The following is an 11233-nucleotide window of genomic DNA, read 5'->3' on the forward strand; positions in this document are numbered from 1 at the left end:
CTCCAGTACAACCCCGAGTTCTACAATTGGCTCTTATCCTCGTGAAGTGACATGGATTTATAAATATGTATATAAATAAACATTGATTTTTGTGTCACCGTGTATAAACAATATCAACACACACAAGCAATGATAGTCAAGTGCAGGGAGAAGAGTTGGGTCTGATAGGCTAAGCTCCTCAAGTCCTCCTCTCATCACACATTTAAAAGCCGTGTGACTATCTCCACCTCCAAGGGAGGGCATGCAACCCACATTACTACCATAGGAAGCCTTGACCAACAACTCTAATGGTGCAGATAGGGTGCAGCCCCTTTCTATACACCTTCTTCCCTTCCCGATCTATCCTTCCAAGGTTGAGCCCTGCCTAAATTCATGACCACTAGCCAACGTAACTGGGCATGAGCCAAGATTTGCTAATGGCAGGAGGCTAAATATACATCACGGGGGACCATCCCTCTACAACAAGCACTGCATGCCCCACCCCTCCCCTTCTCATCCTATGCGTTTGATAACCTGCACTATAATCCCTTACATGTGAATGGTCTTATCATGTAACAAATCCTAATCCTTGATTCGCATCTTACAGGCCCCCCGCGAGGAAAACATGGAGACTGGGCAGCTAGCTTAAAAGGACGCTCTTCGCAGCCGACGGGAACATGCAGCATACGCCCCTCCGCCAGTACGCTACGTGCCCACTCTTAAAAGGTACGCCAAGAAACGCAGCCCCAAGCGACACCGCCCCGAACGAAGGCCGAAGAATCTATGGGCCAGGGGAGCGGATGCTCAAGGAGGTGCACACAATGTGGCAACACGAGTGGCACAGACCCCCAACGCACGCTCGGGCACCAGGTGCTCACGAAGAGAAAAGGCGGCCCGGGATAGGGAAGAATTTAATGAATTGTTTAAAGACATTCTGAAAACGATAGCACCCCGGGACTACATCATTCATGTCCCGGCCGACATGTTCCCTGCCTAGCCTCGCGGGAGCCCCGCACTAGCACCGCCCCGGTCGCCTAGCCAACCGGACTCACCCCGCCTCGTACCTATCGACTAAACCCCTATGATGTACAAATAGCTTGAAAAGTCAGCATGCCATAACTTTTTGTTTTTGATGAGTAAAGGGGCAAGGTCCCCACTTGTACACATTTCCGTTACCTCTCGTTAATGTATGCGACCTTAACAAGCAATGAAATAGGCATCCCAATAGACATCATAGAATTCTGAAAAATTATGTCTTAACTTGCATTTGTTCGATATACTTAACGCAAGCGAGCATATACTCTCACGAAGTGGCAAGTGGATGCAGGATGACACATGTAGTCGCGCAAACGTGTCCAACGGCCAGGCCACCGCAAGACCACCAACCGCACACAAACTGCAACACAACCACGATGTGGAACGCGAAAAATCACCTTGGCAAGTACCCACATCGCATGGCCCAAAGCATATTCATGGGCTACGCTCTCCTTCTGGGTCAAGCTCTATAGTTGGCTCACGGCAATCGTTACCTCAATTGTACCAATATCGCGTGTGTCATAAGGAGGTTTGCAATATCTCAAGTGTATCTCCCCATCTCAACAACTGCTTCTCTAACAACGAGGCTAGGGCACAATCATCACTGTAATATCCATTTCCTGAGCCTTCGAAGCTTGACATTTTTCAATCCATTGAAAGGCTGATAGCCTCAACATATTGTAATGGTTGTACTCAGGTAAGTCCAAAAGAAAAAAAAAAAAGAAAAGAGAAGAGAACAAAAGAAAGAAAGAAAGAAAAAAGCACAAGAAAAGGAAACAAAAAAAAGAAAAGGAAAGAAAAGAAAAAAGAAAAGAAATGAACGAAAAGATAAGAAGCACCCACGATCACAGCACAGCACCTAGGGGTCCTCAAATTAGGTACGTCCAGTGACCTTGGTCTACTGGCTCCGTCCCTAGTCCCCTAGCCCTTTAGCATCACCCACAATTGTTCAGGGCACATCAAGGGCAGGACATACCTAGGGAGCTTGTCTCACCTATGGTTAGATCTGTCACCCTGACCCACTTGCACAATTCTCTTTTGCACTCTGCCTTAGTACCATTGCAATCAGTGGTGGTAAGCACCACACGATTGGCCATGAACAGTACACCGTCCTCATCAAGCAAGTCCAATAGCTTCTAGCTACCAAAAGTGCGGTGCCCCTGTATTCAATTATGCTACATCGTGCAGTCACAATGCAAAGGATGTCTCATATACCTTCAGGTGTACTTCTTCTCAACATGGACAACTTTGCTTCATCCACACATTGTTACGAGAAACTAGTCCACGATCTTCTAACTACGTAATATCTAAGTGTGCACGAGCACTTACATAGTATCTGCACCAAAGTATATACATAGTTTGGGTCCTCAAGTGTAGGACAATACTCTCAGCTTGCTTAAAGTTTGACCTATCTCCCAAACTAATCAAATATGTCTTGTGCACGATAAGAAGACTAGCACTACCCCTTAGGGAGAGACCACACGAGAGGTTTTCAAATTGCAGGTATTGAAGCCTCCAACGAAATTTCAATCGCTCTTTAGCAACACCCAACTCTGAATGCTTATCCCTTACCATCCGGCAAGCCCGCAAAGAATCATCATGTGCAAAATCCCCAATAAACCTACACTTGTACTGGCCACCATCAATGCAATCCCCAACACAGAACAGCCCTACCACCAACTCCAACAACCCTTCCACCAGCCACCTTGGCCACCAACAGGCCCCCAGGACCTTCTTTCACACCACCACCAACACTCCACGAAAACCACAAGCGTCCTTGTCACCCACATCTTTGGTGCATGCTACAGCCTGCTACCTACGACGGTGAGTGCCATGGGACTGGCACTCGTCTAGGAGGGGGATAATGTTAACCCTCAAATGAACGAAGGTGGAAAATCCGGAAAAGCTAAAGCAGAAGGCAAAGACAAAGGCCAAGGCAAAGAGAAACGGAAGACAAAGACGCACAGGGAGAAGAGTCCTAAATAAGGGAGAAAGGCACAAAGGAAAAGTGCAAGTCAAAACTTTTGTAAAAGAGCACAAGCACATCATGGTTTAATTCAAGGAGCGCCAGGCTCTCACCCGGGGCTCTCACCCGTGCAATTTGTAAATGTAGACGGGCAGTGGAAAGGAAGCTAGGAAGATAGAAGGACAATGGGAAAAAGGGGCCTAGTTTACGGCCGACCATGTAAAGAAAGGGGAAAAGGGGATGACCGCCCAAAAGGGATTTAGGGTTTTGTATATAAAGTTGAAAAGTGAATGAAAAGCTCATTCTTGTGTGTGGCCAAAAGTAGCTCTCCTCTTCTTCTTCTTCTTCTTCTTGTTCTTGCTTGCTTGAGCTTGTGCTTGAGAGAGGGAGTGTGAGAGTGTGAGGGAGTGAGTGTGTGAGGGTGAGGGACCGAGGAGGAGAAGCTCTCCATCTTCTCCTCTCTTCTTCTCTTCTCTTCTCTTCTCTTCTCTTGCTCGCGGCAATGGAGCTTGGAGCGTGGAGCTTGAGGATGGAGCTTGCTTGAAGCTTGCACTTGGATCGTGGAGCTACCGGAGTTCATGGGAGAGGAGGTAACTCGAACGGCATGGAGGTAAGCTCACTACACCCATAGATATGGTTGGCGCATCGGCTATGTGAGAGGTAGCCATTAGTACTCAGCTTGGAACGCTTGAAATAATAAGCGGTCCGTGGGTCTTGGCGGTTGAGTGAAAGCTCCCACACCACCCAATTTCACACATTGGAAAAGTTCCCTTGTCCTTGCATGATGGTAAGACGAAGAGTCTTTCATATGTATTACATGTGCCATCTATTACAAAGAACTTGGTGTCAGTTGGTCAAATGGTAGAGCAAGGGCTACAAGTCAGATTTAATGCAAAGGGCTGCTTTGTAGAAGACTTCAATTACAAGTGCAGGTTAGTTGCAAAGGGAAGTAGAGTTGGACGTATATTTACTCTAGATGCTTGAATTCCTACTATGAATGCTGCTATGTATGCTAAAGGAAAAGGTGTTGTTGCAGATATTGAAATTTGGCACAAACGCATTGGACATACAAATGTACAAAGGCTGAAATTAACGCAGTCCAAAGGGTTGGTTACAGGTTTGCCTACATTTAGAGTTGCAGAATTTCATAAGGTATGCGAAGCATGTCAATTTGGTAAGCAGGCAAGACAACCCTTTTCACATGATAGATATGTAAGCAGAAATATCCTTGATGTTGTGCATACAGACATTTGGGGGCCTACACAAAATGTATCTCTTGGAGGCAGTTCATACTTTGTCACATTCATTGATGATTGTTCTAGAAAGCTGTGGGTATATTTTATGAAGGAAAAGAGTGAAGCATTTCAGCACTTTAGAACTTACAAGGCTGCAGTTGAAAGAGAAACATGCTTGAAAGTAAAGTGCTTGACTTACAATCAGAACCACAGTTGGATTGATGGTGATGCCTTTGCCCGGAGCCTTGTTGCTCGTTGCAGGATTGTCATCCGTACGTGACATTCTTCGCTTGGAGGCCATCGTCCGCAGCTAGACTCAAGAGATTAAGAAGGTAGAATAGATTCAAGATGGGAGAGCGTAAGAGAAGATGGTTAAGTCGAGTATCGAGATAGAGGGAATTGAGCTAATTCTCTTCCTTGCAGCCTCTCGGGGTGTCTCTCTCTCTCTCTCTCTCTCTCTCTCTCTCTCTCTCTCTCTCTCTCTCTCTCTCTCTCTCTCTCTCTCTCTCTCTCTCTCTCAAGCTCTCACTCACAATCTCTTGGAGGGGTATCCTTCTCTTTACCTCTCTCTCGCAACCTCTCGGGGTCTCCTTATGCCTCCATATGCCTCTCCCATGCCTCATATTTATAATGAATTAGAGAAGAGGGCTTGTGGTTGAGAAGTGGAGCTCTTTGTGGAGGGGGATCTTGGAACGATCAGTGATCTGATGCTCAGATCATAAATCTGATGGTTCCATTGGCTCCGAAAGGGGGGAAAAATTCCAACACACTTGGTTAGAAAGCTCTTAGTTCACTCCTTCTTTTCTGTGTTCAAAGTGCTGTCCACTGCCTGTGTACTGCAATCGCGGCGCGCGCGATTTCGCAAATCCTCTCTTTATTTTTTTCTTTTTATAAAATCTCCAAACTAACTAAAATATCACTTGTCTTTTCTTTTAAATGACATCCAGTTTTAAAAATCTCCATATCTTTTTATTTTAGGATAATATCTAAAATATCTAAAATATCTAAAATATACTAGCTTTGCCCAAAATCTAATGTTTTTGGACCTTCCAAACTATACACATGAACTTAGTGATTAATATAACTCATAAGTCTCGTTCACGTTGTAATTTACGTGAAGAGTGGCTACGGTCTTTGCCAATCCAAGAAAAATATCGAATTTACGACTCTTGATTTTTCTAAATAAAATATTTTAAATAAAAATTATTAATAATTAATGTTAGTTAATTTTTACCTTAGTTAGTCTTTAGTTAGTAATCTTACTAACTTATTAAATGACTAGCTAACTTTCGAACCAACCAACTAACTTTCATTGTGCGGAGATATTACATCCTCTTCCCCTTAGAGAAATCGAGATGTCCTCATCTCGAGAGAAATGGGGGGTATCATTTTAGAACCTGTGGATTATGGGCCCACCATGGTTTCACTACGCTACTCTGATTACTCACAAGCATGTGGTCTTTTGAAACAACAACCTATGGTATTCGATATATCCGAATCTTTTGGTTCTAATAGAAAATTTATTGTAGTTACATCTCGTGGATATCTTCCTAAGCACTTGGTATATTCTAGATCACTGGAGCTTGTACAACTTTATTTCTTGTAAGCTCAAGTTCTCTTCGAGTTCCATTGGGACAAATGATATAGTTATGTCCAATGTTGTGGCACTCAGAGCATCGGTGTTTAGGGTGCTTTGGACATTCCCTTTTGAAATGACCTAACTCCTTGCAATAGAAACAACGCGAAGCTTTATCACTTGTGATCACAAGATTCTTGGTTGTCCTTGGCAGGATTTTCTTCTTTAGACCAAAGTGTCCTAGGATTCTTTTAGCAGATTGGAGTGGTCCTTTATCTTGGAAACTACATTTCCAGATTGTCCTGACCTTAGTTCAAGACTGAGTTCCATGGACAATTGGCTTTGCTTGTAATACTAAAGAATACTTCCAAGCTTCGACATTCTGGTAAGACCAAATCTATATTAGTTGAGAAGAAATGACTTAAGAGAAATTCATTGCACGTTATAACTATCACTCCTTGCGAAAGTATCTCTAATCATTTGCAAGTTCTAGGCTCAAAATAGATGCAACTCATATTACTAAAGTTAAGAGTAAATTTTATTCCGATACAAGATATATTTCATGTCGACAAAATTTCTAGGATTTCTAATAATCCTGAAGTGGTGTAGTAGGTTCTAAGTCTTCGTCTTCATCTGATTCCTCTATATATCCGAAGACTGTACTTGTGTAGCTTCGTTTTCTTGGAGGCTCCGTATCTTTTGGACTTAAGTTAGGGCAATCTGCTTGGACATGTCCTAGTTCATTGCAATGGAAACATTGACGGTAGGGACATCTCCTACAGATGTGCCCCATCTCTCCACATGTATGGCATCTCTTACCTAGACCTCGAGAGTCATCTTTAGTACAATTTTCTGATTTAAATTCTTGGACGATTGGATTCGCTCGGAGTAATGCATCTTACAAGTCCGTTGGACACATTGCTTCAAGATGGTGGTTCACAGTAGTGTTTAGGCCATGGCAAAACTTGGATACTTTCTGCGCAATATCCATAGGTGGTGCGTATTTTAGTAGGGTTTCAAACTTTGAGTAGTAAGCTTCCAAAGTTAATTCTAGTTGCTTTAGCTTGAAGAATTCATTCATCTTCAAAGTCTGGTAGGTCGACGGAAGGTATCATCTGCGTACAACATCTTTCAGTTGAACCCAAGTAACATGAGCTTCAGAAACACCTTCATCTTTGCACCATTGCTTCCACCATAATCGAGCCTGGCCAACTAACTTAAGTTTGGCTATCATTGCTTGATTGGTAGAGGCAGTTCCTGAAGCAAAGAAATAGTCATCCATCGACTCAATCCATATCTCTGCCTCTGCTGCAATGTCTATCCCTTTTCCATCAAACTCGGGTGCCTTAATTTGCTTGAGAAGGAATTTCTTACCTTGCATGTCAACATTCCTGGGTGCAGAAGGTGCCTAACAATCAAGCCATACTGCTTAGATTAATTCGCTCTAATACCAACTGTGAGGTGCCCGCCCATCGGCTTTCCGAGCACTCTTTTAGCGGTCTATCGAGAAACGAATCCAAGCATCACTACCCGGCATTCCCAGGGAATGTTCCGAGTTTTGTCGCCTAGGGTTTCCCGAATCCGCCTCGCAACGGAATGTTCACGATCGAACCCACTAGGATCGACCTGAAATTCGGGTTCCTAGCTGTCAAGGTCTCCTGTTAGATTTCTAGCGTCGGGTTTTGGACATCCTACTTTACGCAGAGATACCCAATCCGAAGTAGACCCATGCCGCACTTAGTTCAAAGAGAATGGGAAATGAGAGGGATGCGCTGCTCAACCTCTCTGCCCATAGGGCATAGTCCCATTCCAGTCCCCTAAAACGGCATGAATCAGGTTCTAACCTAGCAATACCTAAAGGTCAAATGACGATAAAAACTTGTGAGAAGCCTCCCAGTTCTCTGGGACTACCCTGTCGTAGGACGGACCCGTCGGGGGTTTCGTCCACCCGCTTCCCTTAATAGCTTTCGTTTTCTAATTAGGTCCTACCACATTTATGTGTGACACTTAAAGTCAGCTTCATTAATTAAGCCTTTTAGGGAATAGGGTTTGTTCGCATAACTTATAGCACAGACACGAAAACAGAGCAAAGCAATCTATTGACAAACAAGTTCAAACAAGTTCCTTAACTTATCTTCAAGTTAATCTTTGTCTCCCGCCCATACAGGAGAAATTATGTTTCGCTTCTGTCCAACAGAAGTATCCCTTCTACGCTGCAGAAGTAACTGGTCCAATTCACATGGCACCACAAACTCAATCCTTTATCTAAAATAGGATCTCCCAACATGCCCAGATGTTGGGGGCCACGGAGGTCTTCAACTCCATTCTAGACCTAGTAAGGGGTGTCCAGAGCTCCAACTGACCCGCAAGCTGTCTAGGAGCGAAACATCATTCCCATGGTTGGCCTTTTCACCACTCGACCTTCGGCCCATGAATCGAGCAGTGCCCCCTCGGGTTAATACGCGGTGCGACCATGGAGGTGATCCACCCGGACAATATATCCTTCCTTAATTAAATCCTTTAAGAATCAAGCACAAACAAGGTATTCAACCTAATATCATTTTCCAAGAAAACATTCCTTTATTCCCATGGTGACTTGTCATCACAGACCCTTGCCATGCATTTACCATAAATCACAAGTACTTGGAATAATCATCCAAATAACAACTAACAACCAGTTGAATATAAAAGCATTTAGGATGTTGTTCGATCAATCAACAAAACCAATTGCATTCTTTGCTACCAATGCAAGAATAGATGATATAACATTTCCATCGTATATTTGCTCTTCCCCTTGGGATCTAAGAGCAATACTATGCCAACATGATCTTAACACTTCCTTCCTTTGGCTAGGGCACATGTTAAGGGTTCAAACACTATCCATGATGTAAGTTCTATGGGTCACTTACCTTGATTGGTAACCCAACCCTGGATTTGGATTGACAAAAGTCATCGTTATCAAACGGATCTCAAGATATCTTAGTTTTAACCCTTATGATTAATTTCTTGTACTAGCTCTTAGTCAAGTCATGAGGCAACTAGAAAATTGTCCTCATATATCAACAGGTTATAGGCATAACGTGTGAATACTTGATAAGATAAGTGCGAGATGGTCTCAAGTAATTAGACTTCAATAGTCCTTGCATTGAGCTAGAATCTAGTTTTCTTAATATTTAGGCTCTTAGGCTAAGTACTTTTGAAGTATCTAAACTTTAAACTAGTACTTTCTATTCATGATTCTCAATATCATATTCTTTTAGTAATTATGCAATTTATCATTTTCCGTGACTTATACTCGTGCATCGTAGTATGGGGCCTAACGTATCTCATACGAGAATTAAAGCAAGCATCTATTAATTTGAAAATACATTACTTATGACCCAAACCGCAGTTGGATTGATGGTGATGCCTTTGCCCGGAGCCTTGTTGCTGGTTGCAGGATTGTCATCCACACGCGACATTCTTTGCTTGGAGGCCATCGTCCGCAGGTAGACTCAAGAGATTAAGAAGGTAGAATAGATTCAAGATGGGAGAGCGTAAGAGAAGATGGTTAATTCGAGTATCGAGATAGAGAGAATTGAGCTAATTCTCTTCCTTGCAGCCCCTCGGGGTGACTCTTCTCTCTCTCTCTCTCTCTCTCTCTCTCTCTCTCTCTCTCTCTCTCTCTCTCTCTCTCTCTCTCTCTCTCTCTCTCTCTCTCTCTCTCTCTCTCTCTCTCTCTCTCTCTCTCTCTCAAGCTCTCACTCACAATCTCTTGGAGGGGTATCCTTCTCTTTACCTCTCTCTCGCAGCCTCTCGGGGTCTCCTTATGCCTCCATATGCCTCTCCCATGCCTCATATTTATAGTGAATTAGAGAAGAGGGCTTGTGGTTGAGAAGTGGAGCTCTTTGTGGAGGGGGATCTTGGAAAGATCAGTGATCTAATGCTCAGATCATAAATCTGATGGTTCCATTGGTTCCGAAAGGGGGGTAAAACCCCAAGACACTTGCTTAGAAAGCTCTTAGTTCACTCCTTCTTCTTTTCTGTGTTCAAAGTGCTGTCCACTGCCTATGTACTGCAATCGCGGCGCGCGCGATTTCACAAATCCTCTCTTTATTTTTTTTCTTTTTATAAAATCTCCAAACTAACTAAAATATTACTTGTCTTTTCTTTTAAATGACATCCAGTTTTAAAAATCTCCATATCCTTTTATTTTAGGATAATATCTAAAATATCTAAAATATACTGGCTTTGCCCAAAATCTAATGTTTTTGGACCTTCCAAACTATACACATGAACTTAGTGATTAATATAACTCATAAGTCTCGTTCACGTTGTAATTTACGTGAAGGGTGGCTACGGTCCTTGCCAATCCAAGAAAAATATCGAATTTACGACTCTTGATTTTTCTAAATAAAATATTTTATTAAAAATTACTAATAATTAATGTTAGTTAGTTTTTACCTTAGTTAGTCTTTAGTTAGTAATCTTACTAACTTATTAACTGACTAGCTAACTTTCGAACCAACCAACTAACTTTTATTGTGCGGAGATATTACATCCTCCTTTCCTTAGAGAAATCGAGATATTCTCATGTCAAGAGAAATGGGCGGTATCATTTTAGAACCTGTGGGTTATGGGCCCACCATGGTTTCAATACGCTACTCTGATTACTCACAGACATGCGGTCTCTTGAAACAACAACCTATGGTATTCGATATATCCGAGTCTTTTGGTTATAATAGAAAATTTATTGTAGTTACATCTCGTGGATATCTTCCTAAGCACTTGGTATATTCTAGATCACTGGAGCTTGTACAACTTTATTTCTTGTAAGCTCAAGTTCTCTTCGAGTTCCATTGGGACAAATGATATAGTTATGTCCAATGTTGTGCCACTTAGAGCATGGGTGTCTAGGGTGCTTTGGACATTCCCTTTTGAAATGACCTAACTCTCTGCAATAGAAACAACGCGAAGCTTTATCACTTGTGATCACAAGATTCTTGGTTGTCCTTGGCAGGATTTTCTTCTTTAGACCAAAGTGTCCTAGGATTCTTTTAGCAGATTGGAGTGGTCCTTTATCTTGGAAACTACATTTCCAGATTGTCATGTCCTTAGTTCGAGACTGAGTTCCATGGACAATTGGCTTTACTTGTAATACTAAAGAATACTTTCAAGCTTCGACATTCTGGTAAGACCAAATCTATATTAGTTGAGAAGAAATGACTTAAGAGAAATTCATTGCACGTTATAACTATCACTCCTTGCCAAAGTATCTCTAATCATTTGCAAGTTCTAGGCTCAAAATAGATGCAACTCATATTACTCAAGTTAAGAGTAAATTTTATTCCGATACAAGTTGTATTTCATGTCGACAAAATTTCTAGGATTTCTAATAATCCTGAAGTGGTGTAGCAGGTTCTAAGTCTTCGTCTTCATCTGATTCCTCTATATATCTGAAGA

This window comes from Lygodium microphyllum, chromosome 9, assembly GCF_053477565.2.
Source record: "Lygodium microphyllum isolate KBCC chromosome 9, Lygodium_microphyllum_v1.1.10, whole genome shotgun sequence".
In the NCBI taxonomy this organism is placed as follows: Eukaryota; Viridiplantae; Streptophyta; class Polypodiopsida; order Schizaeales; family Lygodiaceae; genus Lygodium; species Lygodium microphyllum.